Source organism: Lepisosteus platostomus, chromosome 10 (genome assembly GCF_059453375.1).
Source record: "Lepisosteus platostomus isolate fLepPlt1 chromosome 10, fLepPlt1.hap1, whole genome shotgun sequence".
NCBI classification, from domain to species: domain Eukaryota; kingdom Metazoa; phylum Chordata; class Actinopteri; order Semionotiformes; family Lepisosteidae; genus Lepisosteus; species Lepisosteus platostomus.
The window spans coordinates 56104074-56124822 of record NC_142620.1 but is presented as its reverse complement, the minus strand read 5'-3'; the positions used below and the strand labels follow the sequence as shown (position 1 = coordinate 56124822).

Here is a 20749-nt window from a genome sequence, read left to right as displayed (position 1 = left end):
CCTGGAGCAAAGTCTGGATGAAACTTGGTTCCTGTTCTTCATTCTCTTTGAGTTGTAGTCATCTGTAGTCAACGTGTATCTGAGAGGCAGAAGCTGTTCACATGCACTCTACCACATGGGGACAGGTGATGTTTATTTTGAAGAGTGTCTTGAGGAGCCTGTTCATTCAGTGAAGATTTGGGGCCACTGAGGTTTAACCTGAGAGCCTGCCAGGCTGTGGCTGGGGCTCTGCCTGCTGGACGCCCTTGTCCTCCAGCTTTCATTACGAGGAACATTGCTGTGAATGGGGCACTACATGAAGGTGCCACACAGTCTCCAAGGGGATTGTGGAGCTTGGTTGGGTCTCAGGATGTGTATTTTGTTCAGACTGAAATTCCAGTTAAATTGCAGAAGTGATGGAGCAACGGATTGCCGTTTACATTTTTCCAAACCTTAGCTCAGAGCCCACGGTGAACGCCACCCTGTGTTAGCCAGATGTCCTGGGAATGGATCAGTGAAAGGGCTCTTGAGGAGCCAGAGGCCTTGTGGGTGCCTGTGTGTCCCTCCGCCCCTCGTCTAGACATGACTCCGCCGACAGCTCCCTGCCCAGGGATGTCTTCAGCGCCGGCCAGCGAAGGGCCACTCAGCAGGGTGATGGCAGGAGTGAGAGTGGAAAGTCCAGCTCAGCCTGTAGTTTCTGACTTAACGCTCGAAACCACCGGCTCACAGACCTGGAGACTTTGCGCTGGCTGTGCAGGGAGCAGGTCAGGACTGGTCACCTCACTCGCTGCTCTTCTTCTCATGGTTTGTGGCGGAGATGCCCGAGGACGCAGATGCAAAGCAGAGCGAGAGAAAAGCACGACGGTGCCTCGTCCTGCATCCACAGCCCACTGTGGTCACTCTGCGCTCCAGCCCCCCAGTACATCAAGAACGCTGTAAGAGTATGGTGAGTGTTGCTGTGGCATCGTGCTGATCGTGTTTTCCCTGTGAGCAGTGGACTATAAAGGGAAGCTTGGTGGAAATCTCTAAGCTGAAGTTAAACTTAGGTGCTTTGTTTAGAGCTTTATAAACAATGGGAATGCTTCATCCGAAGGGATTTGAATCTCATTTCTGAGTTTTTTCCAAATCCTGTTTTAGATCCTCAGAAATGCTGCTGTACAAGAAAGGTGGGCTGTTGTCAGAGCAGTGAGTCGAAACCTGTACTCTTGGTGTTGGGGATCTCCGGGGTCCCCCTGCCCGAGCAGCCCCAGGGCCTGGGCCTTCAGCCCATATGCAGCTCTCTCTGGACTCTGGGGTAGCAGCACAGCACTCACCCCCACAGGAGCTGTCTGGGTTTGTCACATATTTAGCAATTGACAAGCAACTGTGTTGGCTCTCGTGTGTGTACTTCACTGTTCAAGTTTTATTGTGCCTGGAGTGTCAAACTCTTGGTTTGGTGTCTAGTGCAGATTTGCCAGGAGCTCCTCTGCTTTGTGATTGTGGGCTGTGCAGGCTTGTCAGACTCATACTCTCGGCTGTTAGCTGTTTTTTTAGCTGATCTCGAAGCTGGGTAAAGGGGGAGTGAACATGCATGTACTATAGTTTCTTGACAGCCCTCTTCAGTCTGTGGGATAAAACTAGGATCTTCTGTCTTTCAAATCTGCCAGAATACTCCTAGCAGCTGATTACTGACACATAATTCTGTCCCTTGGTTAGATCAATAGCAGGCTTTGCTTTGTGAAATAATAGTGGTTTTTTGAATGGTTGGAGAAGATAGTCAAATAGTGCTGGAAAGTCAGAAACCGCTCTTGTTTGGGGGTCATTGGTTTTATGTCAGGAGTGCAGAGCTGGTGGAAATTGAACTTAATCTGAAAGCATAAGAGCATTGCTGTTGAAATTAAACCCCTGCTCATTTGAGAAAACTGAAAACCAATTAGAATAAATTACAGTGATTACTTTATGATTAAGGATAAAGCAAAATAAATCCTTTACAGGAATGAGTTAGTCTTTATATGCATTTCATTTGTAATTATTATTACAGATCACACTTAATTAACTAAAGTACAAATTTCGGTTGGTGCTTTTGTAGGTAGCTATTTTTAAGTGGCCTACTGCCATCATACCCAAATAAATGCAAATCCCCTGAGAACTCATGAGTCATGAGGCTGATGTTTTGTGGTGTGTTTATCCTCGAAAGGCAGTTAGTGTTTGCTGTTAGAAAGGAAAAGGTCTCCAGAAGATGGCTGGAGTTCTCAAGATTAGGATAGCAAAGCCCTTGAATTACAGCATTCCAAGCTGTGCTTTATCATCTAGGGGTCACAATATTTCACAAGTGTTCGCAAAAATTTAAAATACACAGGTAATTTTCCTATCTTTGGAAATAATTGCTACAATAAATTTAAATATGTACAAACATTCAAATATTGAATATGTGTATATATGCTGCTGTACAAACGTATTGGAGGTTTTGGTTACAGTCAGGAGATACAATATAGTTTTCTGAGCATCGCATATTTACTCCAGTAGTATAAAGTATTATGACAACTTCAGCACTTATTAATACAGCTCATTTTGGGTATGAAGAAACCCTAATGCAGTCTCATTGATCAGATCTTCAGAAACATGATCAAGGTCACTGCAGGAAAACTATTCAGGAGCAGCCAGTGTTAAATGCTGTAGTGTCCAATCAAGCATATTAACCAATCACATCTGACTGAGTCTTCGTCAGGTGTCAGCCCTTTATCAGAAAACCGCTTGCCCTTGACAGGGTCATGGTGAACCCACTGAAGCTCAGCAGGTGTGAGCCTGGTCAGTACCTGGATGGGAGACCTCCTGGGAAAAACTAAGGTTGCTGCTGGAAGAGGTGTTAGTGGGGCCAGCAGGGGGCGCTCACCCTGCGGTCCATGTGGGTCCTAATGCCCCAGTATAGTGACGGGGACACTATACTGTAAACTGGCGCCGTCCTTCAGATGAGACTTAAAACCGAGGTCCTGACTCTCTGTGGTCATGAAAAAATCCCAGGGCGCTTCTCGAAAAGAGTAGGGGTGTAACCCCGGTGTCCTGGCCAAATTTCCAATTGGCCCTTACCAATCATGGCTTCCTAATAATCCCCCTCTATGAATTGGCTACATTACTCTGCTCTCCTCCCCACTGATAACTGATGTGTGGGGAGCGTTCTGGTGCACTATGGCTGCCGTCGCATCATCCAGGTGGGGCTGCACATTGGTGGTGGTGGAGGGGAGTCCCCATTACCTGTAAAGCGCTTTGAGTGGAGTGTCCAGAAAAGCGCTATATAAGTGTAAGCAATTATTAATTATTATGATGAAAAGGCCACAAGGAGCTCCAGTCCAGATGTGCTCTGTCACTGACATGATCTGTTCCCTTCCACGAGCCCTAAAGGCTCCTTTGTACCTCAAGATCTGAAAACATTAACTGACATTTAAAGCAAATCAGCTAAATGTTCGATAGAAAATTGCCCAGTAGAGCTGAACAATACAAAACGTCTAAGATGTTCAACGGTTCTTTTCAATTTGAAATAAAGCCCTTATTGCTCACACACGTTGGGGCTGATGCGCGGTCTGCTTTGGGCTCTCGTGGTGAGCTCTGGAGTCAGCTGTTGACTTCCTGTCAATCTAGGCCACTGAAGCTCATCCTGCAGTTGGGGGGCCAGAATGCAGAAGATGGACATTGTAGACCTGATTTATTAATGCTCAATATATTTAATCTATACAGCTCTAAAATCCTGTTCACCGCATTATCACAGATGCCGCTGGTCCCTTTGATTCTTAGGGGCCGTGGAAGTCGTCTGATTCTCAAAGAGCTATTGCTTGAGTGTGAATTGAACTAAATAAATTTAGTGCCTCAGCAACAGTGCATCACATAGATACAAGAAATTAATTATAATGAATCATTCTCTCTGTTTGACGTACTGCTTTTATCTTAATGTGACCTGTAAGATCTGTGAAATCTGGTATCTTTCATTTCCTTGCCTTCTCACTCTCCTGTTATCTTCAGAACTGTTTTTTATGCATGCTGGTGCGTTCATGATGTTGTAGCAATTAAAACATGCGGGTGAAGGGCAAGCAACGCATCTCTTGGCCTTTTTCTTTTACTTGAGCACTTTATTAACTTGGGCATGGAGGTGAGTGAAGGTGAACGAGGGGTTAATTTGGGAGTATTTAATCCACTTATCCTGCACAGCCATTGGCTTCAAAACAGAGTGAAAGATAGGTGATGCTTGATAATTCCTCCTTCCAAATACCCAGGGGTGGGAAGTTTGTGCAGCTCCACTGGATAAGGCACACTTCTGAGATCTCCGAGTCTTTTCTTCTGCACAGGGGTGAGCAGGAGCAGGATAGCAGAGCAGTTCGTGTAGATCCATACAGATTTCAGTACTTGCAGAGACTCCAGGGGTACAGCCACTTGTTAGGATTGCCATTTGTACGAACATTCCTGAATTGCATGTCAGAAAATCATTTTTTTTCGTAGTTGAGGTTTCTTGTTTCGAAGTGTTTGCAGTGGGTCCACTAAGTGTTGAGTGTGCCTGTCCTGATGATCTGACCAGCGACCAGGGCTGCTCAGCGTTAGCACCTGGACTCTGCACCGTTTCAGAACATGGACACTTCCAGTAAGTTAAGTACTGACTTAAACCTTAATTGCTTAATTAACCCAGACACTGCAGTAGATCATAAATTGTAGCATTGACAGCAATTCAGGTATCAAGGCTGTGCATCCCAGGGCAATGATCAGCTTTCTGTTGTGGTTCCAGTTGTGAATCCTGCGTGGGGAGGGGGTGTGCATTTTCCCCCCTTCCCTCTTTCTGTTTCTGACGTTAATAAAAAAGTCATATTACTGAAACCTAAAGCCTGTTCCCTAGCAACGGCCACTCCCAGCTGGTCTATTGTTCGCTCAGGTATACAGTGGCTCTTAGCAATGCAAAGCGCCTCTCGGCTTCACCTCCAGGCCGCTGTTTGTGTTGGCCGTGTGCTCTCTGCTCTCGGAGCCCAGCCCTGCTGAACAAAGCCCCGCTCGTCTGATCCACAGCCAGACAAACACATCGTCACAGCGCCTCTGTTCCTTCCTCTCCTGGACTAACGTTCCATGAAGCCCTGGATAGATAGGGAAAGTTTCTTATTTGCATGTGGCAAAACCTTTCTGGCCCATCAACAAGTGATTATTATTTGGTTGTGTTTGGGGCTGGTTTGTTTTTAACTTTTTTTTTTCTCCTGTCATGGAGTGTGTAGCGCATTGTGCTCCCCAACAACAGCTCTATATCTGTTTTCATGTTAGTGCATAAAGAGATTGAACATCTTTTTCTTTATTTCTCCGAAAGGCTATAACAGAACTAGACAGATGGTGAGCAATTCACAGTTTGGATGATTTAATACATTTAATTTTACTGAACTGTTTTGAAAACCATGTGGCTCACAGCAATTTTTCTTCTTTTTTTAAAACTTGCCAAGGAGTGAGCTCCTCACCCATTGCCTGCAGGAAGTGACAGCAGTCAGTAGAGGTATTTTTACTAGACATTCTCCTGACCTGTTACTTGTGCATTTCAAGCATTACAAGGTTTTCCCTGCGCATAGTGCAGTGGTGCTGTTTCTGCACGCCTTGTTGTAAATGTGACTCTGCTGCTTGTGAAGGGTGACCCAGGTTTTACGGGCCCCACCCCACCCTCTGATCCCCGTCTCTCCCCTCATCAGACATCCCTGTAAGTGGCGGCAGAGACACCACACAGCCTGCCGCCTGCTGGCTGCGATTTTCACCATGAAGCTGGAAAGTCAGCTAAGGCTCCAGGGTGGGATCAGAAGCTCTGAGGGACTTGTGGAAAGTCTCTGTTCTTGTCTTGTGAGGAAGTTGATGTGTGTTGTTAGCGAGCTGTGCTGGTTTTCCTCTTTGGGTTTACTCTGTTTTCCTGATTTCAGTGACTAAAATGAAGTAATAATTATACTGGTTTATCATTTCTTAAGGGGAAGGCATAGAACAGTGGGTTAGCTGCTGGACAATAGAGGCAATAGGTGCACTGCTGTTGTACCCTGGAGCAAAGTCCAGCCAGCTGCTCAGGGAGACCAGCATTGCTGGGGGTAGCCCTGCGATGGCCCAGCATTAGGATGTCACATGTGCTCAGTCCACTTTATGTTAGCCAGGATCAGCTCGGGCCTGGTTTGGACTTTGTCTTTGCCTTATCTTTTCTCCTGTCAGGGATGTTTTCTCTGCTCTACATTCTTAGTTGTGTTTCACCTGTTCCTGAGAAGTTCACTGTGTCCTCTGGGAACTCCTGGTCGTCTCTCGCCTCTCTTTCAGTCTGGGCCGGTGGGAAGGTGTCTCTGTCAGATCGCTGGACGTCTGTTCAGGACTGGGATGAATAGCAAAGGGCTAAAGGCTAATACTATGTATATATACTATGAGCTAAAACGTAAAGGTGAAATTTACTCCAGTTTTGAGACCCACGTTATTTTAGTCTTTGGTACAATTTTTGTACACTGTCCTATACAAAATAAAACATTGATAAACATTGTTTTACCAAATCAGCTTTAGTTTATAGGTTGCAAAGTTCTTCTGTGGACTTCTAACTTGAACTTAGAAGCAGAGTGTGTATGAAGTGTTAAATGCTGTAATGGGTGTCCGTTTCAAAGTCCTTCAGGAAGTCTCCATTCAATTACCCCAGTGCTCAGTCTCAGGTTAGTTTGCTGTGTCAGGAATGAATGATTCTGAAATGAATACTACAGATTTATTGAGCTGGAGTCTAAGGATTCATGATTTGGCTTAATCCAACCAGCCATCTGACCCTGGGCCCAGGACGGGACGCCAGTCCATTGCAAACCTTATGGTAATGTTGGATTTAAAGAAATCCAACACAAAAAGATCACAGCTCATATCATTAGATCTTCATGTGTTGAAAAGAGAAGTGCATTTGCTACAACACAACAGAGTCTTCTTGCGTTGCCACAGAGTATTTTGCTCCTGTGGGTGCAGTGTGCTGATGAGACCATGCCACTCACCATAGATAAGAGATAATCAGGCTCATCTTGTCTGCGCATTCCAGCTCTCCACTTTGAAGAACTTGGTGTGATTGTTTCGAGAGGCTTGGACTGAAAAGGGGTGGGATATTTTGTGGGTTCTCTCTCTCGAGGAGAGCCAGCGGTGCGAGAGGGTTTGTGCCCCTGAGTCTGAGCTGTCCTAGATACCCCGAGCCAGGGCACAGGGCAGGCTGCAACGAGTGACGGAGCAGATCTCGCACACTGGCTGCAGACAGGGGGCTATTTATACCCACCCTGGGCCTGCTCGACAGCCCCTTTCTCTTCCTTCTCATCCTGGGGAAGTACAGCAGTGGCCTTGAACATAAGATGCCAGGTTTTGAATTTGAAGGAATCTGCCTTGTTACATAATTTTTTTGTTGTGCCTGTTTAACAGAATAAAAGGTCACTGTCACCAAAAACGACAACAAGAGCTTTTGGTTTGAGTTTTTTACTTTGCCCTTTGCAAAACTTCAAAGGGTTTTGTTGGTTACTTTTTCTCGTTACGTTTTCCTTCGGTCACTTGTTACTCTTGGGCAGGTCACTGTCCAAAAACAGAAGCCTGGAAAGAGGTCCTGAATCCAGCACTAAACACACTGAGCCACCCTGTTCCCTTCCTTCATGAAATGTGATAAGGCAGGCGGTAAATGTTGTAAATACGCAGAATAGCCAACTGTCCAAACAGATCAGCTTGCAGTGCAATTGAATGTGGGCTGTACTCCCTATAGCTGCCTTTGAGGGGAATGTTTACATTTTAGTTTATTGTCTTTTGCATGGAAGGTGCCAATAAAAGACAGGGGCCACTTAGACAGCCACTAGGCTTGATCTTCTAAAAATGAACAGCAGTTTGTATCGGTTCATAATAAAAGCTGTACATATGTACTGGTGCAGAACCTTTCAGATTTTGCTCTTTGCCTCTTTCTTTTGCTAATAAAAGTGGTTGGCCTGACCACATTCTTAAACCTCAGTCGAAGTGGCGAGACTACTGTGGAGCTGTAACAGCACTGAATTCTTGGTAAAAGAGAGCTGGGTTGCTGTTGATCCTTTTAAAGAATCTTAATTTCATTTGCATGCATTCAGGATCAGCAAGTTTTCTTATTGTGATGGATCACTGACTAGCTATAAAACGCCTTGTATGAGTGGGAGTTCAGTGGGTGGGAAGGAGCTCTGGATTTTTCTGGGTTGTTCCTCAACATGGTGACGCAGTAAGTTCAGCAGGCATTTCATCCAGAGAGATCCTTCATTGTCAAAGTGATCTGCAGCACCTTGGTTTGTTAAGCAATTAAGGGTCAATTTAGTACTTACTGGAAGGACAGAGCCTCTGTCCAAAACCAGGAAGAGAAAATGGAGCACTATTGAATGTGGAGTGACGACAGGGCTCAGTCTGCCTGCTCAGTCTCATCTTTCATTACAGATCAACATATCAGTGTCTGAGTCTGGATAGGTGCTGAGAACCATGCGGGTTTGCTCCAGGATCTGACACTTTGCTGCTGGCTTGTTTGGCTATGGGTTATTCCTAAGGGCTCCAGGTTCTGTAGTGAGTGACAAGTGTGTCAAACTGGGGTAGATGAGCCACTTAGGAACTGAGCCAGAGGTGCTACATCAGGGGCTCAAGAGGGTGGTGTCATCCTGGACGCAATGCAGTGTCTTCCCAGGACTTCCACCATGTTGGCAAAGTGACATCATGGGCTGAAGAATGTGCAGAAAATTCCCCAGTATTCTCGTCTGTGTCCTCTTCAGAAGTAAAATGAATGACAAAAAATAAAAAATCTCAAAGTAGAGTCTGCTAGCATTTTCTTGTGCCACTACCAGATATTTGTTCCTAAGTTTGTTAACTTACCTGTGTGTTTAACTTTTTAAATTAGAAATAACATAAGAATAGCAGGTCACATGGCATGGCCATTTTGTACAAAGGCTGCTGTGTCACACTGCGCTAAACTGATAAAGGACATGTTGATTATACTGGATTAACACTTTGTATTAATCCTGTACAAAGTACTGGGCAGTGTTTCAGAGGTAGGCAAACAGAGGTGCTTTATTAGCTCATATTGTGTCAGAGAGTGATGGGGGGGTTAGGGGAGCAGTTTAGAAGAAAATTAATGTTACTCTCTTCTTAATGCAGAAGCAGGATTAGCTAGGAAAACCAACCCAATTGCATCTTGAGCTCCAGGTGGAGGTGAATGGGGACCTCATTAACTGGTGCACAGTTTATCCCGGGCTGTCTGCATGGATTCAGCCCCATCTCTGCAGGATGGGCATCTCAGTCAGGGGAGGTATTTCAGTACAAATCAGACAGAGAAATTTGACTTCTGATGTCAGAGTCTCCAAAAACAGCTCTTCCACACCTGCCTTAGACTTAGCATTAACAGTGCCGGCAAGCCTGGAGGTTTTACTGTAAAGACCCCTGGATAGGAACATGTGTAGGATTAATGTTCCAGTCAGCTGACGCCTCTGTTGCTCACCAGTGTATAGTTCCAGTGGAGAATTTGATCAGTTAGTTTAGGTGAGTTTTCCTCATTTATATCTAAAATTCTGCCTACATTTTAGAGTTCTCCAAGGAGCCCAGAGGGTATTAAAAGAGCCTAGGGAGAAGTCCACAGTGATGTAAAAATAAGCATTTTTGTTAATGAAAATACCACAACCCCTAGGGAATTGGCTGTAGGCAGAAAATAAAAGCACTCTGTCTTTCAGGATCTCCACCCAAAATCTCCTCTCACAATGTGCAGCCTTTTTAGCTAGAGGAGGGTATGTGGGGAGCACAGGAATGTGTCTGCATTCTTACTCTGTTGAATGAGCCGGTCGCCAACCGAGGGACCTAGCACAGCCTGACGAGGGTGTGGCTGGCACCTGGCCTCCCCACAGGAACTCTGGCCCAGTGGCGTCATTTTAATACTGCATCTCTGCCATGCCAGGCGTGGTTCAGTCACATGGCATTCTTACGATACACAAACGCCTGTTTTATCATCTGCATTTTTTTCTCTTCTCTCATGTTTTGTTTACCACAGAGGCTGTTGCCTTTGTCCTGCATGTTACTGTTTTGTGATTTCTGCTTGTACTGAAGCATGAAATGCTGACGAAAACTACCCCAGCTACTGCAAAGGAACTTTAAGGCAGAAGGAGGGGAAATGATATGGGGAAATGTGGCAGAGTTGCATTATAATGTTGTTCCAATTATTCAATGCCATATTGGGACATTCACTGCTTCCTCTGTGTACAGCACCTAGTGGAAACTCTGTAAAGAAGTGGAAAAATGGACTTTGGAATTGAGAAGCAAAATATGTCTACACTTAATTCATACCACAGTAAAATTAAATGATTTTTCAGTATTAAGATCATTTGTCAGTAATAATAAGAGATGAATGAATCTTTTTAAAGATCCGATTGGCCTTGTCCTTAAACAAGTCTTCATCTACAGATGCATCTGAAATTTTGTCCTGTACTGTCCTGTCAGGTCCTGAATTTTATTTGGTATTGTTCGTGGGTGAATCTTGACATGGCATAAATCATCCCTGCTAGAGGATAGAGCAGGAGATATTGATCCCTAACTAACGAGCTGAACCTCGTAAGGGCTTATTTTCCTACTCACAGACTGCAGTCAGCTTTGCAAATGTTTAGTGAGATTACAGCTTTTCTGAATGTTGGTCCTGGTTACACTTCATAGTGCAGTCATGTTGCTGGGACTTGTGTTGTCCTCAGCAATTGTGTGCATCGTCTTGAGAAAGCTGCTCTAGAACAGTCTGAAGTCTTCTTATCGGAATCTGGAGAATACATTCCCGCCCAGGATCTGAGCGGATGTGAAGCCACTGTGATCCAGGTTTTTTGGGAGCTAAAGTGTCGTGTGTTTTCGGGGGCTGGAGACTGCAGTGGCTTTCCCAGCTGTGCCATGCAGTCTGTTCTTCCCCCTTGCTTTGAGTCGCGTGTGGAGGGGTGGGGGGTGCATGGCGTTACGCTGCAGCCCAGCTGTTATCTCTCCCCCCACTGCCTGACACCGAGGCCTCTCATCGCACAGATCAAGACTTGAAGCTGAAAAAAAAAGTCCAAAGCCAGGAGCAGGCATGACTCATGCCTGTTTTGCTGTTGTGTTCTGAGTTTGTGTTTTTCCAGTCTTCCCGTGCTATGACATGTCAGCCGTGGTATGAGTGTAAACGGGGCTGCAGGGCGGGACCGGGGTTGTGAAAGTCTGGCGGAGGCCCTGCTTGTCCTGAGCCTCTGGCCTGACGGAGCGTGTCCTGGCCCGTGGCCCTCCGCCCAGAGCTAGCCCCTCGCCTGCCTCCATCCCACTCGGGGTTTCAGGTGCCTGGCTTCGCCTTTGGCTCTTTCTTTTACTAGTTAGAGTCTTAAAAGGTAAACCTGTACAGACAGAGAGGCACTGAAAGGCCTTTTTGGTTCCCCTTCAACCACGGCAGAAAAGGGGATGTTGTCGCCAAGTCAGTCTCAGTTTCTTTATGTAACAGGATCATACTTCACCTTTCTGGTGCTAAAGAGATTTTTCCAACTTCATAGCAGGCAGCGTAAGGGAAAGCCTGCACTGTGAGAGTTTCTGAAACCCACTCCTGTTCATTTTTGTTGCATGAGAAGTTTTGTTCAGTGTGTGCGTACACTCTACCCGGGCTCTGAGAGAGGGCCAAGGAGATACGCTGAGCTGTGGCTATGTTTTTATTTTCCAGTCTGGTCTTGTACCAGATACGTACACAGCAGCCAAAATAACAAAAGTGTCTTCAAACCAAAGTATTTAAAAAATTTCTGCAGCGGAGATGTTGCTCGTGCAGGAAGGCCTTTCTCAGACAGATGAGAAATGCACGCCTTTTCAGTTTGCGTGTCCAGATATGAGATGGGGTGTCGCTTCTGCCTGTGTGCGTAGTGTTGTGTGGCTGTTGGATGTAACTGCAGTGCTGAGCGCCAGGCAGCCTGCTAAGCCGGTGTTGAAGGATAAATGGCGGCGCTCCTATGCTGCAGTGCCCTGCGGTGGGAGATTCGCAAGGCTAGTTTGGCGATGGCTTGTGGTTTCTCACATGGGTGGAACACAGGATTGCATAAACCAGCTCACACAATCACGGGCATAAATCAGGCATCCACTGTTGGGATTAACATGAAATAAATATCTGAATATTCTTCTGATTCCATATTTAGTCTCAGTGGCTCACTGACGAGACTTCTGTGTTTCCCACAGAAACTAAAGCGATGTTCTCCATTGCCAAATGACAGCTAATTGTTGTTGTTCAGGCAGCCGGATCCATCTGAGAAGTGCTGCTCGTGGCGTCTCGCAGCACTAGACAGGCTGAGGATGGGCGTGCCTGTCTTGGGTTAGGCCATTTTATTTAACCCATCTGTACAGTCACATGTGTTTGGAATTTGCACCCACAGATGTCTTTTGGGTCCTGCACCCTCAGACATGTTGCTCTGAGGTCTTTTGACTTTGTCATAACTCTGCTTTACACAAAAAACATTTGCAAAAACCCTCCTTAGTCTGAACGGAATGTTAAAGAAACTGAGCAGCAGTTGTTTTGTCTTTAGTGTTAAGTGTTCTTTTTTCATCCACACATGTGTTTAAATATTGCACTGAGTGACACAGGGCTGCTTGCTTGCTGCTCAGACGTTGACCAAGAATACCACAGCATAACTATTTGGAAATTAACAGTTTGAACAGTGCTTTGTTTGTTGTGTGACTATTCTTTTCCTTGGTCTTGTCATTGTTTATTATTAAGTTCACTGAATCTGAAGATGGTTTTTCAGAGTCCTTTTGATGCAATTTCCTGTCTTGTTGTCACAACCCTTTGCGACGGTTCCTCTCTGTTTTGTGTGGCCACCCTGAAGAGCCGTCCTGCTGTGGGTGAACACATTTCAGTTCTCCGAGTAGAGAAGAGGGCAGCGGGTCCCTGTTCACAGCCATGGGTCAGCAGCTGCCGAGCTCTGTGGAATCTTGTGTGAGTGTGTAGTCTATTTATGCTGGCTTTTCCAATTTTCTTCTGCTGTTTTGAGGGAAATGTCATTCACATAGCACTTGCTTGATGGAATCTATCTACATTTGGCATTCAGTAACAGGCCAGGATATTTGCTCTAGGTTGGCATGCATTCTTTTGAAGCATGGAGCAGGATTGGGATGAGAAGCCACAGGTCTACTGCTGGACTGCCGGTTTAAACAGGATGCAAAACCACAGGGCTCTAGTGGCACCTTCGCGATTCCTTGCACAGCTTAATCTTGTAATAGTCTGGTTCTGTCGCCTTTTCTGGCCCCAGATGTTCAGTGTCTTTTGGCAGGTTTCCTATCAGGGGTTCATATTCTGCAAGTGTCCATTGGACCGCGGTGTGTCTCTCATCCCTGCCTCTTTGTGTAATGGTCATCAGAAGAGAAGTCCAGTTCCTACAGGAAGGGACCAGGCTTCACGAGAGGGTATACTCAAGGTTTAACTAATAAATTATCTCGGACCATTGCGAATGCATAATGAATGTAGAATTCATTATGCTGGATTCTTTTGCAGACTGTATGAGGATCAGCACCAAGGATGTGGGTGAAGAGCTCAAAGGTTTTGACTCTCATTCTTATTTTCTAAAAAAAAAATGGTCTAAAGGCTCATGCTTCAATAGGAGATTGTAATTTTTTAAAAAAAAATTCTGCCTGAGACTTTTGTACAAGTTGGCACAAAAGGCTCACAGTAATACAACTACTATGTTTTAAATATAATTTAAAGCCAGAGAGGTGGAATCATTTTAGAAAGGACAACATTTTTGGCTTACTTGGTGCTGGGAAAGGAGACAGTACCAGGACGAGGGCCTGTACTGAGATGAAGCGCCATTTTTGTATCAAAAACTGCTTGAAAATACAGGAACTCATTTTGTACTTCTCAGAAAGTACAGCGCAAAACCGCCGAGTGTCACAGGGGAGGCAGGCTGCGGCTGCCTGTGTCACAGAGGATCAGCAGTTCCATCTCTGAGACAGGAACTGGCAGTAGGGGGGTGGGGGGTTCTTGGCGCTGTAGCAGGGTCTGGTGTAGCGCAGGAGGGGTTTGCCATTACCTCGGTCGAAGCTCCATTCGCACACATTAATTACTAGTCCTGCGCCAGCGAGACTGGGAATAAAGTACAGAACTCTGTGGGTTTTCTGGAAAAACAAATAATAAAAGCTAAAAGCTATATAGCCTATAAAATCTAATGTACTTCAGGGCCTAAATGCTATACTCACGAAATCTTCTCTGTGAAGCTGATGCATGCATTCATCATGGTGCACTGAAGGACAAGGCAGTGAAACTCCTGCTATCTCCAGGGCAGAGGGACAGTGTCAGGAATGTGTGCAAGCACACTGCTTCACAGACTAAGCCTTCTTTTTTGCATATCACCCTGTAGTTCGAGGTTCTCAGCCCATGTGCTTGCCTCAGTTCAGCTCCATCTTATCAGTTATCTGGAATCCGGCCCTGTGTGTCTCCATGTGCCTCACGCTGGATAGCCGCATGGTGTAGGAACATGTGACGCCCAGTATGTCAGTCTCCCTGCACTGAAGAACCAAAATCAATTTGCAGGTCATAGCCACCACTAACCCACTGCCCATCAAAACTGTGTAAAAACTAGTCTCAAGTCTCTGTAGAAATCAGGAGCCAAACAGAATGTTACAGGTCTTAAAGTGTACTTTATCAGCTTTGTTGAAAAAGAAAAATTGCCCTGTGCAGTGTAGTTAACAGCCTGAGACTCCAGCCGATCTAGAGGTGGAGATGATCAGTAGCTGTCAGTGATGAGATGTTTTTATTTTCATAATTTTTCAAGTCTAATGAGGGTGAAAAGCTAGAAATTATTGTCGGTTTTGAAAGGACAGTGAGTCATTTTAAGTCCACCACCACTGTGCTAATGGTGACGGAAACCTCAATAACTAAAATAGGCCAGAACTGAGCACGTGGGAAAGAACAGAGAGCGGAGGTAGGGCTAAAATAAACCAGGTGCATGCTGGGAGAAAGAGCTGTGCTTGTCTTTGCAGACTGTGGACCCTTCAGTGCAACCACTTCACTTCACGACATGTTTCGTGTTTTTAAAAGTCAAGAAATACACTGGGGGATGGGGGCTCCCCTTAGAAAACTAATTTCCTGTAGCAGATGCAACCTGCTACTTTTTTCCTCGGGAATGTGCATTAAATCGACTGTTGACATTGGTGAAAAACTCTCGTTTGGTTTTACAATCCAGTTTAAAAATTGGCCCTCGATTAGTCAAGGCTGGCCTGTCCAAGAGTAGCCTGCCTTTCAGTGGTTGGATGTTTGTTCCTGGATGTGAACCATGTGACAGAAAAGGCTGTGCTTTCTCGAAAATAAATCAAAAGCAGCATTGCTGCCTTTTTCGTCAGCTCTCAAAAGCTAAGCAAAGTTTAGGGCTAGTTAATAATGGGATGGGACACCTCTGAGGAAAACCAGATTACTGGCATACAGTAAGAGTTGTAGGGGGACTAGTAGGTGACTTTCTTCTTCAAGAACTGCATTTCCAAACCAGCAAACAAGTAAGATGACAGAAGACTCCATATTATATTTTGTAAGAGTAGTTCAACCAAGGTTTGTGTGCAGAATTGTTGCTTTCACCTTGCGCTATAGGCTAAATTATGATGTGACTAATTTTATTTGTGCAATCAGAAATTGGTCACAAACTATCTGTGCAAGACTTTCCCCCTCAGCCTTGCAGCCAGCTGACAGCCCTTGAGCGCCGTCAGCCACCAGCCCCTCAGCTGACAGCTGATGAGCAGTTTCAGGGCAGCGAAGTGAGTTTGATACAGGTTAATTGTGCCATCAAGGGGGGCCTTAGCAGCAAAGGAGAGGAGAGAGTTTCCACCCCTGCAGTGAAAAGAGAGAAGTGTTAGCATAAATGTGGTCTAACAGTCAGGAAGTAACAGAAAACCTATCGCTCAGTGATGCATTTCCTGTGAGTGTAGGATTCACAGGTCAGTTTGTGGGTGTTTCTTTTCTCTCTCGTATTCTCTTTCTCTTCCTGTCTTCTATATTTACTACCAGGGCCTGTTTTACATTGATAAGAGGAAGATTTTTTTTAAAAATACAAGACCTCAGTGGCTTCTATAGCTATTGCATACTGAAAAAAAATAGAGAGGTGCTAAGATATGAAGTGTGTGCATACATGTATGTGCATGAACACATTTAACACATTTTGTGCAAACGAGTTGAATTCTGGTTACTTTCCTTTCAATCTCTAAGCAGAAAAGGTTTTTGGATTGTCCAATTATTTTAAAATTGGTTTTGTTTATTTTTTGCATGTTGAGTTACATACTAACAGCACAATTTTAGATAGAAAATGCAAAATACAAAATGTATTTGTATTTTGACGTGCAATCTGCACAATAGTTTTTAGTCGGTTGTTAAGACCTGGAGTAGCTTTTGGAATGTATCTATTTTATATGAAGGTGATATGGTGTATGAGAGATTGCCCTTACCTTTCTTTTTGCCATGTTTCTGAATAAGATTTAGATCTAAGATAGAGGTGCTTCCTTCATTTTCTCATGTTACACATACAGTAACAAACCCTCAGGTGTGCTCAGTTTGTCCACTTGTCCTCCTCGTCCCAGAGGTCCCGAACAGGTGGGCTTCTGGACCCTGAAGCCATGCAAGGGACGTCCACCTGGACACAGAAGGGCAGAACAGCCCTGATCTTGAGCCAATACTGGTAGAGGTACAGACTGAGGTGGGCATTTTCTGTTTCCCTGTGGTGTCTGAGATTAAATTCCATTCTTTTACTGGAAGCTCAGGAGGTGTATCTGTCCTGGTATTTAACATATCATAGCATTCTCAGTGCAGCAGCAGACACTTAGGCTGTATCGTAGCTGATTACTGGTCAAGATTAGGATGTTTTGTTCTTCGTCAAGCATTGTGTGCTGTCATAGTGCAGCCGTCTTCAGTCTGGACTGGGAAAACACAAAATCATTTTTTGCCTGTGTTCCAGAAATTGCAATGAGTGTCGTGGTATGACTCAAGTACTAATGAACTAATGAAGATTAATTTATTTAATGGGTGCTGTATAATGTTCTGAATAACATGAAAACATATCTATGAACTGCATGTCAGGTTTGCAAGAATCTTGAATGTGAGTGAAGATCTTTCGTTGTTTGCCCATTCTATGTTACTGAAATATTCTACAGTCCATTTAAATAGTTGAGTGCATTCTTAGTACCTCTTGCTGGAGATTACAACACAATTTCTTAACTGAGTTGTCCAGTGCACAATAGGTTTTGTTTCACAACTAACAGGCGTTTAAGGGTTTGAAGTCTCTGTGTTTTATTCTGATTTTTCTTAGCAGGTTTCTTTATCATGGCAGCTGCCAAAACAATGGGTTTATGCAGTTGTATGGAATTTTGCTGATTAGTTTTGTGCAATTCCAAGGGTAGACTGAAGTACCCCTGCAGATCTGACAAGGCCTGTATGTTGCTAGGATCAATCTTGCTGAATCTTTCATGAATCTTTCACGAACAAGACAAAGCATTCATGGATTTGATATACTGTAGAAGTCCCCGTCTGCACTTCCTCTCTTCTCATGTCTCATAAAATGCAGTGTTGTTAGAGCTCAAATTAACAATAAGACACCCTTAATCTGAAGCTGTTCAAAATGTACTTTTGTGGTAGAACTATACATTAGCTTGTATTAAAATTATTCAGCACCAACTAATCTCTGGTTGCTTCCTACTAGGTTATAGAACCGATTATATTAGCACCTGACATGAAGTATGAACTATATGGTTGAACCATAACCTTGTAAATGAAAAGCAGGGTAGAAAAAAAAAGATGATGGCTTTCGCATAACAAAATAGGCCAGTGAGGCATTTACCGGCAAGGTAAATCCTTTATCCCACCTCTGTGCACTATACAGCACTAGTTGTCCTGCAGGCCTTTGTCGCAGTGAGCAGTTCTGTGGGCAGCAAAGTGGACCGTGTGCTCATTAGTTCAGGGCCTGTTCTGAGGTTTCCACTTCTTTCTGAAGTATTAATACCATCTGGGCAGTGACCTCATCTTGCTATCTTGCTGTCTTGCTGTTACAAGAAGCATGGAGGCTGAAAGGTTTAAAAAAGTTAAGAAAAGCCATGCGACCAAGGCCTTGGAGCCAGCCCCTCCTCTTCAGAGCGCTATTTTGTGGAGTCAGAGGAGGATCGCAGTTTCTCATTATTAATCACTCCCTCGGCTGGCGGTGGGCTCCTCTGTGCTGATGATGAAACTTGTTCCAGACTAGATGGCTTTTTTTTTTGCTAAGTAAGCCACATGGAGGGTTTGTCTTTCTCAGTCTTTTATTTTTTTTCCCACATTTTTCCAGACTGCTTGCCGGGGGCAGAGTGACTCAGTACGTAGCCATTCAGATGGGTTTAATTACAGCACCTCCTTTCATGGTCAACACAGCCCTGAAGCCACGGTGATGGCGGGGCGGGAGGTGCACTGTAGGAAATGTAGTGTCTCTGCAGCTGTGGCAGGACCAGTGTTTTGTCATTATGCATTTTGTTCTCTCTTTAATGAGAATAATAGAGATCGTTTTTTTTTATCACAGAAATGGATGCTTTTCTAAAATACTTGTTTGATACAGGCTGTTTGTAAAACATCACACCTGGAATTCTAACTCCATTCTGGAGCTTCTGGTCACTGGTCGGTAAAGATGACCTGCTTCAGCTCATCAGGTCTTCCGAATCCTGCCAGCTGGGTGAGAACCCAATCGCTCGAGATTTGTGGCTGAAGCTTCCATGTGTATGTTGGTTGCACACTATTTGCGTTTAAATAATTCAGGACTTATAAATAAATACCCCTCCTGGCTCCTGTTGAAGGTCAGGTGTTTTTGCAGAGCATTGCTGTGTCTCTTCGGTGTTGTGCTCAGACCAGGCTGTTCCTTTGTCAAACTCACACTTTTGCTTTGTAGCCTGGGGCTGTCATCCTGCGCGTCGCATGGTCTCTGTCTGTCCTGTCTGCGCACTGCCGGCTGGCCCTCGTGCAGCAGGGCGCAGGAGCAGTGTGCTGGGCAGTGCTGTAAACTGCAGTGAGATGGGCTTGTAGGGACCTGACTCTGCAATGAGCGTGGAGGCTGACAGGCAGGGTGAGACAGGCTCCCTCCATTCCTTTGCTTAACTGTTTAGGCTCAGCTCACAAATGCTGAACTGATCAGTAGCGCCACCTACTGTGAAGGCCTGATTGCTTTATGCGATAGCTAGTTCTGCACTGCTTCTGCAAACAAGACTGTATGGGTTGTAGTTTTGTCCTCTGTGGATGTAGACTGTTTCTTCTGATGTGACAACATTATACCTGTGTACCTGTGTATCTCGTTTAGTGTGGAAAAGTGTTGATAATGGCAAAAGGTGGCAGTAAAAAGTGTTTACAGAACAGGTTCACGGGGGGTCCTGTGACCCTCAGGCTGGGGTCTGGGTCTGGGGAGAGATAGTGAGAGGGGGAAAGGCTTGCTGGCCTGGTGTGAGTTTGTTTGGTTTAATGACTTGGGAGTCGGTCCGGAAGGAGCTGTGACACCCTGGGCATATGCAGGGCCCGACAGGTGAGAGTGCTCTTGTGATTTCTGCTCTGGGGAGGAGAGGCAGGCTTGTGATCTGGGGCTGATTGAGCGGACTGGAGGAGTTCATTGGGAGGAGCTGATCATTGTGATTGGAGCCACGGCAGGTGTTGGATCAGCCAGCCCTGCCCTGCAATTAAAGCTTGGGAGCCTGGAGACCGATGGACGGGCCGCCTCCATTTCCCAGACATCCTGTTTCTCACTCTGAGCCACTGGAACTTCAGAAGCCTTGGCACAAGGAACACAGTTCGGTGGTCTAGAGCTGCCAACTTCTACTGCAGTCCGGGAGGAGGGCAGGGAGCCCTGGGCTGGAGAGGGGAAGAAACCTGTCCCTGCACAGCTGTGGGGCTGGAGGGCATTGTTGTGTGTCTCAGTTTTATCCCTCTTCATAATGAGCCAATAACCCCCCCCCCCCCTTCTTGTGCTCCTCTGGGGATTAGCACTCCAAAGCAGAGCCACATGTGGACAAATCCAACAGCTGTAGCACACGCTTGACCCCAGGCAGGCATTCCAGAGCAGTAGCCCCACCCCAGCGAGCCAGGAGGCAGGAGGCAGGAGGCAGGGACAGAGCTGGGGGGGGGCGAGGTGAGGTGGGTGCCATCTCATAACTTGTCCCCACTGCTCTGCCAGTTCTTCTGTTAATCGTTAACCAGCCTTGCAGTGCTGGTTCACTCCTCTCAATGACGAGGTTATCAAGTGTTCCTATAAAACAGGCAAGGGCTTTAGCCTTTGAACTGCAGGAGATTGAGAACATGGAGCTCTTGAAGGTGCTGCATATTACTGAGGAGATCACTGAGCCCCCCAGCTCCCCGCCCCCCTGGTGCACTGGGAAGGCCGAACTGCACCCAGTTTGGGGCGAGGGCTTGTCAGGGGCGTGACTGATGGCTGTGAACTCTGAGCCCTGTCCTCCATTCAGCTACTGCCTTGTCATTCAGAAGATGTAGCAAGGGAGCAAGGCCACATACTGTAGTAAAGAACTGTTTTGACAGTAAGGAGATTTTTAAGCCATTTGTAAAGCATATTAGCCAAGATGAATGTAATCAAATAGTACAGAATTATTATTTATCTTTTCCATTAACAAATTACCATATTACCAGCAATATTCATCCATTTAATTGAGGAAGCTGGATGGATTAAAAGTTCTAGGGTTTTTTTCTGTTGTTGGGAGTGAAAAGGGCTGAGGGGTATAAACGAGGCATCGAACACTGACTGTAACATAACATAATTTGTTTCCACGTTGTATTTGGTGTCTGAGTCCATTTCCAGCC

The 20749-nt window shown here is 45.4% G+C and overlaps 1 protein-coding gene across 2 annotated transcripts in view; it reads left to right on the top strand.

Annotated features, from left to right (window-relative positions):
- Positions 1 to 20749, top strand: part of elf1 (E74-like ETS transcription factor 1) — a 40463-nt gene that overhangs the window by 5485 nt on the left and 14229 nt on the right. The window contains exon 1 of one of the 2 annotated variants that reach the window (XM_088597475.1): positions 12787 to 12898. The exons of the other annotated variant lie outside the window; for it this stretch is intronic. The gene's annotated coding sequence lies outside the window, so the exon portion shown is untranslated. Of the gene's footprint in view, positions 1 to 12786; positions 12899 to 20749 lie in introns of those variants that run through there. 2 annotated transcript variants of the gene reach the window in all.